Here is a 9,922-nt window from a genome sequence, read left to right on the forward strand (position 1 = left end):
ACATACGGGCTGTCACAATGGAACCTGCAATTAAACAGGCGTAGGTTCTGTATGGTTAAAACAAATGAACTGCATTGCAAGAGAGAACACATGTGTATTTATGTAAATATACTTTTACATTTGTCTAGATAGGGCAGGCACATGCACACATAGTCAAGGTTCTGTCATATCAATGGGTGCTTGAGCACCTGTCCCTTTTCTTCCTCTAGAGAAAGATATATATAAATAAATATATATATATATATATATATATATATATATATATATATATATATATATATATATATATATATATAAACGGTGTTCAAATGACTGTTAAATTCTTGCTAAGATTGGGACATCTCACCATTGGTTGTTGCAGCAGCATATTTGCATAATAAGTGAAAATCCTTCTGTATCTATTCCACTTACCAAACTGGTCAATCTCCAAGAGCAGGATAACATTATCATTAGAGTCTTGTACTATGTTTTGAGACATAAACGTCCTTCTAAGAGAGAGAGATCGAAAGAGCCTAGATCTGTGATGCAGCTTTTAAAGCACTGGAGAAAACTGAAGATTCGGAATGGCATTTTGTACAGAGTAAAGAAAGACAGACTAATGAATAAGAACATCTTTCAATATGTTGTGCCTGACTCCTTAAAACATGATGTTCTCCATGGCATTCATGACACTGCTGGGCACCAGAGAAATGCAAGAACTCTCTCGCTCTCGCCTTTGGTAGATTCTTTTGGCCAGGGATGAGTAAAGATGTTCAAATGCATGTGAAGAACTGTCAAAGATGTGTCCTTGGAAAAAAACCTGAGCCTGATGCTCGTGCACCTCTTGAAAACATTCAAACCTCAGAGCCTATGGAATTAGTATGTATTGACTTTTGGTGTGCTGAACAGAATTAAGGGAAGGTTGTAGATGTGCTTGTAGCGACAGATCATTTCTTTAAAATGGCACATGCCTTCCCCAGTCGAAACCAATCTGCCAAACAAGTTGCGCGCCGCCTCTGGAATGACTTCTTCTGCATCTATGGTTTCCCTAAGAGAATCCATTCAGACCAGGGTGCTTACTTCGAATGCAAACTTATCAAGAATTTACTTGAGATGGCTGGCATTCAAAAGTCACACACCACACCATACCACCCCATGGGGAATGGTATTGTGGAACGTTTCATCAGGACATTGGGGAACATGATAAGAGCTCTCCCATTCAAATTCAAAGCAAGGTGGTCACAGCTGTTGCAGTCACTGACTTTCAGTTACAATTGTACCATACATGAGACGACCGGGTTTGCCCCTTTCTATTTGATGTTCGGGCGCATTCCAAGACTACCGATTGACATCATGTTGCAGCATGTCCTTTGTGACAGCAGTGTGGTCAGTCACCATGAGTTTGTCACTTCCTTGAAAAGAGACATGAGTGCAGCTGCAGAAATTGCCATTTAAAAGAACAGGACTGTCATGCCAGACTGTATAATCGGAAAGTCAGAGGTTCGCCCCTGGAAGTGGGAGACAGAGTTTTACTGGCAAACCGTGGAGAGAAAGGCATGAAAAAAGTTGCTGACAAATGGGAATCGGTTCCATACGAGGTGCAATCTGTGAAATCAGGGATTAATTTGTACAGGATTAAAGATGTTCAAACTGGCAAAGAAAAAGTTGTGCACAGAAACCTGTTGCTTCCAGTGAATTTCTTATCCTGGGATGATGGTGATGAGGAGTCAGTTCGATCAGATTCCACTGGTGCTACTTGTGGCAGTGCTCTTGATCCTGCTCTCATGGATGATCCTGATCCTGTTTCAAAAGCATCAGAATGGTTAATAGGAATGGAGGGAACTCATGTTAGTGATGTTGTGCAGAATGCCACTTGTGGTGGAGTTTCAGAAACACCTGATGTGATCACGCCAGTGTGTGTTAGTTATGATCAGCATAGTTCAGAACCTGAGTGTGTTCCTGAACCTGAGGAGAGTATTGAGAGCTTACCTATATTTAGGCCAGATGAATCCTCCAGTTGTGTATGAGAGTCTGATAACAGACATGTTCCTGTCATTTGCATGCAGCCCACAAGCACACAAACAGACCAAATCACCACACGTTTAGGGAGATCAGTCAGGCCTCCTAACAGGCTAATCAGAAATTTGTGGGAATTGATCTGTCCAATGATGCACAAGATATTTTCCAGGGAACCAATTTCGTTATTGGTTTGATAAGGAACGTTTTTGCTTAATACTTTTGAGTCTGAATAATGATTTACATTTAAGTGTCAATTATGACGTTAGGAAACTAACCTTGAAGTGAATTTTTTTTTTCTCCAAAGAGGAGTCTGTAGAGTTTGTTATACTATGAGCTCAAGATATTTGAAGAGCAGAGAAACGATTGTAGTGACTAGGAGTGTGTAGGCTGCACCTCCTTTAGTCTGTGTTAAGTGTGGGACCCGGTACCATTCCATTCTTACACACTTCTTTGGAAGAGATTCATTTTCTGACATACTGTATTTTAAAGCTCTTGCACTCACATCCTGATTATTTTTCAATCTTGTCTATCTATGTGGTTCTGTGTGGATTATAGAAAAGTCAACACGGTGTCTAAATTTGATGCGTACCCGATGCCCTGTGTTGATGAGTTGCTCGATTGGTTAGGTACTGCTCGATTTTATTCGACATTGGATTTGACAAAGGGTTATTGGCAGATCCCCATGACACCAATTTCCCGCAAAAAAAAAAAACAGTCTTCTCCATGCCATTTGGATTACACCAATTTGTGACACTTCTGTTCGGTTTGTTTTGCTACGTTTCAGTGTCTCATGGACCGATTCCTCAGACTGCATACAGCTTACGCCGCTTAGTTGATATTGTCATTTATAGCAATGATTGGTAGCGGAAAATGCAGCATCTGAGGGCTGTCCTGAGATCGCTGCTGTGGGTGGGGCTCACAACAAACCCCAAGAAGTGTGCGATTGGGTGGGTGGAGGTACAGTATCTGGGGTTCCACTTGGGTCATGGGCAGGTGCATTCACAAATTGACAAGACTGTGGAGATTGCGACCTGCCGAGACCCAAGACCAAAAAGGGGGTGAGACATTTCCTGGCTATTGCAGGAGGTTTGTACCTAATTATTCGGACGTCACCAGCCTGCTGACTGATCTCACTAAAAAGTGGGCTCCAAACCCGGTCCAGTGGCGGAGCAGTGCCAACAGGCATTCACGCAGGTTAATGCAGTACTTTGTGGGGGTAAGCTTTTTCATACACCTAATTTCTCTCTCCTTTTCTATTACAGATAGACGCTTCAGACAGAGGGCTGGGGGCCGTACTCTCGCAGGTGGTGGAGGGGGAGGAGCGCCCGGTGCTGTACATCAGCAATAAGCTCTCCCTGAGGAAAACTAAATACAGCACCATGGAGAAGGAGTGTCTGGCAATCAAGTGGGCAGTCCTCACCCTCCGGTACTACCTGCCGGAGGGTGGAGTGAGCACGGGGATAGCGGATAAAACCACCCAAGCCACCAGCAGTAGAGAGAGAGAATCTGGGGCCTGAACAGTTATTAATGTGAAGCTATAGAGTCCATATTGTGAAGCTGAAGAGTTTGTTTTGTGAAGCTGGAAAACTATTATTGTGAAGCTGAAGAAATATTATTGTGAAGCTGTGAGCACTGCCGTATGTCCATTAAAAATCCTTACCTGAGAGGAGCAACTTGCCTTTCGTGTCCTCCTTATCATTGTCAAACTTTACAAGGACACAACCTCCATAGGAAGATATGTCCCCAATGTAAATGTGATGTCTTTGTGACATTTCATCCTGAGATTGGGAGGGCACTCCAATTTTGGCAGGTTTTATGATTGCATTGCCAAAATGATAATCCCCGTTAAACCCATTTTATTAAAGCTACAGTCAAATGGTTTTGAGAACACAGCCTCCATAGGAAGATATGTTACCAGTAAAAATATGATGTCTCTGTGACATTTTAATCCTGAGATTGGGAGGGCAATCCATTTTCGGCAGGTGTAATGATAAGATTGCCAAAATGATAATCCCCCCAGGTAAACCAATTTTATTAAAGCTACAGTCAAATGGTTTTGAGGACACAGCCTCTAAAGGAAGATATGTCCCCAGTGTAAATGTGATGTCTCTTTGACATTTTTAATCCTGAGATTGGGAGGGCACTCTAATTTCGGCAGGTGTAAAAATAACATTGCCAAAATGAAAATCCCCCCTGGTAAACCCATTTTATTAAAGCTCCAGTCAAATGGCTTTGAGTACAAATCCTCCATAGGGAGATATGTTACCAGTAAAAATATGATATCTCTGTGACATTAAAATCCTGAGATTGGGAGGGCACTCTAATTTCAGCAGGTGTAATGATATGGTTGACAAAATGATAATCCCCCAGGTAAACCCATTTTATTAAAACTACAGTCAAATGGTTTTGAGGACACAGCCTCCATAGGAAGATATGTCACCAGTGTAAATGTGATGTCTCTTTGAATTTTTAATCATGAGATTGGGAGGGCAATCCAATTTTGGCAGGTGTTATAATAACATTGACAAAATGATAATCCCCTGTTATAATTGGTGTGGAAACAGGACAAGACAGACGGGAGGTGCGGATCCAAACACGGTTTTATTAAGGTTTGACACAGAAGAAACAAAAAGTATACACAAAGGAAAGTCCACGATGGGAAAACAGGAAACTTAAACACCACGAAACAGATTAAACACGCTGAAACAAAACTAAGAACTCGGGTAGGGAACACGGACCAGGCTTGACAACATTAAAGAAAGGAACAACAATCCACAGAGACTAAACAAAGAACTAGGGTTTAAATACACAGACAAAGTGGAGACTGAACGAGACACAGGTGAAAACAATGATGAGTGCAGGCAGTGGGGGAGGCCGGGAATTGTGGGAAATGTAGTTTAACACACGAACAGTGAGACTCAGGGCGGACAACAGGGAAAACATGACATGGACCAGGATCGGTGACGGGTGAGATGGAAAATACGGAGCGGACAACAAGGAAACGTGAAATAAACGTGATAGTGAAACCGAGAACAAAGGGCAGACAACACAGGAATGTAACACCCCCCAAGTATACCCATTTTATTAAAGCTACAGTCAAATAGTTTTGAGTACAAAGGGTCCATAGGGAGATATGTTACCAGTAAAAATATGATATCTCTGTGACATTGTAATCCTGAGATTGGGAGGGCACTCCAATTTCGGCAGGTGTAATGATATGGTTGACAAAATGATAATCCCCCAGGTAAACCCATTTTATTAAAACTACAGTCAAATGGTTTTGAGGACACAGCCTCCATAGGAAGATATGTCACCAGTGTTGTCACGAATGTAGGTGAAGGCAGACGAGGAGCGAGGATCTAGATGCAGCGGTTTTTATTGAAACAAAACAAATGGTAACAGACACTACAGGAACAAAGGAAATACCTGCGATGGGGAAAAATAAAGCAAAACAACAAAAGCAACACGAAAGACATTAAATGGGTTTAACGGGTAGGAGAAACAATGACGGAGAGCACAGAAACAAGCATCCACAAATATTAAAGACCGACAGGGGAATGGAGAAACAAACGGGGTTAAATACAGCGACACAGGAAGATAACAAACGATATTCAGGTGCAGACAATAACGCTGTGGCAGTGGTGATGAGGGCCGGGAACCATGGGAAATGTAGTTTGTTTACACAGACAATGAAACACGGGGCGGACAACAAGGAAAACGTGACATGGAACGTGAAAGGTGGCATGTGAAACAGAAAACACGGGGCAGACAACACAGGAACATGACAAGTGTAAATGTGATGTCTCTTTGAATTTTTAATCATAAGATTGGGAGGGCAATTCAATTTTGGCAGGTGTTATAATAACATTGACAAAATGATTATCCCCCCTGTTAAACCCATTTTATTAAAGCTACAGTCAAATGGTTTTCAGGACACAGCCTCCATAGGAAGATATGCCCCAGTGTAAATGTGATGTCTCTGTGAACTTTTAATCCTGAGATTGGGAGGGCACTCCATTTTAGGCAAGTGTAATAATAACATTGCCAAAATGATAACTCCTCCTGTTAAAACCATTTAATTAAACCTACAGTCAAATGGTATTGAGGACAAAGCCACCATAGGGAGATATGTTACCAGTGTAAATTTGATGTCTCTGTGACATTGTAATCCTGAGTTTAGGAGGGCACTCCAAATTCGGCAGGTGTAATGATAAGATTGCCAAAATGATAATCCCCCTGGTAAACCTATTTTATTAAAGCTACAGTCAAATGGTTTTGAGGACACAGCCTCCATAGGAAAATATGTCACCAGTGTAAATGTGATGTCTCTGTGAACTTTTAATCCTGAGATTGGGAGGTCACTCCAATTTTGGCAGGCTTTATGATGGCATTGCCAAAATGATAATCCCTCCAGGTAAACACATTTTATTAAAGCTACAGTCAAATGGTTTTGAGGACACAGCCTCCATAGGAAGATATGTCCCCAGTGTAAATGTGATGTCTCTGTGAACTTTTAATCCTGAGATTGGGAGGGCACTCCAATTTTGGCAGGTGTAATAATAACATTGCCAAAATGATAATCCCCCGTTAAAACTTTTTTATTAAAATTACAGTCAAATGGTTTTGTGGACACAGACTCCATAGGAAGATATGTCCCCAGTGTAAATGTGATTTCTCTGTGACATTTTAATCCTGAGATTGTGAGGGCACTACAATTTCGGCAGGTGTAATATAACATTGGCAAAATTATAATCCCCCCTTTCTTTTGTTCCTGTGTTTACGCCGTTAATCTGTGCTTTGTTTATTTTATTAAATACTGTTTTGGTGCTCCAAGATCCAGCTCTCATGACTTCCATCCTTGCGTTACACAGAGGTTGGATTCGGTAGGCACTAGGTCCTGGAAGCATCCACCCCATGAAGATTACATTATCTCAGAAACTACACATAGTATCACAGTGTTTTTGGACTTGTTTAAAACAGGAGAATTTGCTTGTAGTAATCGTAAGTAACAGTTTCTCATATTCTTTTTATGTTTCATGAGAGAAACACGATAAGTAAGCCACATCTGTTTATAACATCTGTAGCCTAACTCTATGCTGTGAACATAGAAACAGCTTTTAGTCTTTGAGTAAAACAATACACCTGTTGTATTCTATTCATTCATTCTGTTCACTAACTGAATGGTTTTACTATAAGTGTGATGATGAAGCATCATTTTGTGGACATGTGTGAAGTTGCGTTTGACAGCGGACTAGAGTTATTTAGAACAATAATGTTATGATGGACAAATTATTTTAACTGGTTGCATTAAACAATTTGTAATGGAAAATATAACTGCACTAAAATTCCAGAAAAATTTGTATTTATTTATTTTGAGAAATTTGATAATTTTCCATGGTGCACCTGGCAATCTTTCATGGCACACTAGTGGGCACAGTGGTTGGGAAACACTGGTTTAAGTAGCCAAATTGTATTACAGAAGATTTGGCTGACATCTCTCAGACAGTCACAGTTTCTTCTCCTGTCTCCTGCATTCACTTTCTTGGTGTGTGTGTGTGTGTGTGTGTGTGTGTGTGTGTGTGTGTGTGTGTGTGTGTGTGTGTGTGTGTGAATGGGGGGCAGGGAGGGGTGACTCTAATGGTGGCCATTAACAGTAACACAAATTTCAAATTAGAAATTAGTCAATTATTGCTTGCATTTGAAGCAGGAAGTTTTACATCCAAGCACTGTAATGATGTTAACAAATAAATCAGATGATGCACAGGTGATTTAGTGATATCCCTGCAGTTGTGGTCTTGACCAGCCTTGAAATAAAATCCCAAATCTTTTTTGTCTGAGACCGAGACAAGACCGTGTAATTCCGATATGAGACAGAGACCTTCAAAAAGTGGTCTCAAGACCAAGAACGATCTAGAGTACTACAACACTGATATGTGCCTAACATGAATTTATGAAAAAATCTTACTGTATCCTAGAAACATGGGCTGCTATATGACATTTAAAGTATACAAAAGGATTTCTTTAATAATAATAATAAGGCAGTGGCATTTGCAATAGTGTAAATAGCAACATCTTTGTACTAAGTGCAAATAATGTTAGTAGTATTACTGTAGTAGTAACACAATGGTTACTGCATTACAATTATGGTTTCATGTACAATATTACTTTAGTAAAATCATGGTTAATTTTACCCATATCAAATATTTCTCACAACCATTTTGACCAAATCATTGTGTATTAATTTTATTTATTATTATAAGTAGTATTAGAGAAAAAATATCAAGAGTGGAGGCAGGAAACTGTATGGGGAAAACTGGGTCAAAAGCTTGATTAGAACACAGGTCATCCACATGGAAAAATCACAGACACACTGTCTTAACACACTACACCATAGGAGTAACAGTTTAAAAATATTTATGTCTTTAATTTCTTTGTTTCCACCAGACTAATTCAGTGCAAATAGACGCACTGTGTGGCAGGTATTTACACCTGTTATAAACAGTCACTCCATGATTATGATAATAATAATAATTGTAATTCCCTCTAAGCACAGGCAGACACAAGTGGTTTTCTTGCTACTGGTTTATTGAAGTCCTTGCTCTAAATACACCGTGAAAACTAATAAAACAACATTGATGAGAAAATATAGAAACAATGTTAGCTTAACATAAACAATAACATGCAGAGCATGTTGAATAACATTTACCAAAGTAAAATGCAGATGGACAAAATAAATACCTCGTTGGCTGCATGCTACAAAGAAAGGGAAGTCTTTAACTCTTCAGAGGTAAACTTAAAACCGCTCACATCAAGGTCTGCTTTAGCCAGCATGAAATTCTTCACCGGAACACACACGTGTCCATGCTATCTGCTGCCCGCTGGAGTTGAGCAACAGTACAACTCAAGCGAGAGCAACCCAACGAAACTTGTAAGTGACTTCAAAATAAAAGCATAAATAACAACTGTTACTTAACAAGAAAAAGGGGAATATACAATTACAAAATGTTATTGCACCAACAATTACAATAATGTTATATTATTGTTATTATTGAAGGTTTTAATGATCTCCATCATTAATATGCTGAGATGCAAGTGGAAAAAGCAAAGATGAAAGCATCATAACAGAATGTGCATGCGAGCCCTAACCCTCAATTCTGATACATTGTAACTAATACTAACCTCAAAGATTATAAAATAAAAAGTTTGTAAAATTATGAAATATACAGCAATGTAAAAGTTCTATTGAGTACAGTCATACTGCCGTATCACTAGTTGGTGACAACGAGGAGAAACCTGATGAATATGAAGAGTATAAGAAATTACTAAGCTAATCGGTTAGCTTGTGAGCTAACTGGGGAAAAAAGCACAGAGGAATGTGCTATTTGACCATTTACATCTTCGATGTAATAATATTATATGTGGGGGTCTGAGTAACTCAGTGAGTATTGACGCTGACTACCACACCTGGAGTTGCGAGTTCGAATCCAGGGTGTGCTGAGTGACTCCAGCCAGGTCTCCTAGGCAACAAAATTGGTCCAGTTGCTAGTGAGGGTAGAGTCACAAGGGGTAACCTCTTTGTGGTCGCAATTAAGTGGTTCTCGCTCTCAATGGGGCACATGGTAAGTTGTGCATGTACCACAGAGAGTAGCATGAGTCTCCACATGCTGTGAGTCTCCACAGTGTCATGCACAGCAAGGCACATGATAAGATGCACAGATTGACTATCTCAGAAGCAGAGGCAACTGAGACCGAGCGTGTCATGTAGTGGGTGTTCCTGTCGTCATCCCTTTTTGGATGTGGTGCGAAACTATTTGAGAAAATTATGTCACTTAGTTACGGTAGCTAACGAGCCCACACACTCATCTGTGCAGTGAGCTAGACATTTGCAAGAATGTTTTATTTCTAGTTTCTTTGGCATTCATCT

This window comes from Xyrauchen texanus, chromosome 5 (genome assembly GCF_025860055.1).
Source record: "Xyrauchen texanus isolate HMW12.3.18 chromosome 5, RBS_HiC_50CHRs, whole genome shotgun sequence".
NCBI lineage: Eukaryota > Metazoa > Chordata > Actinopteri > Cypriniformes > Catostomidae > Xyrauchen > Xyrauchen texanus.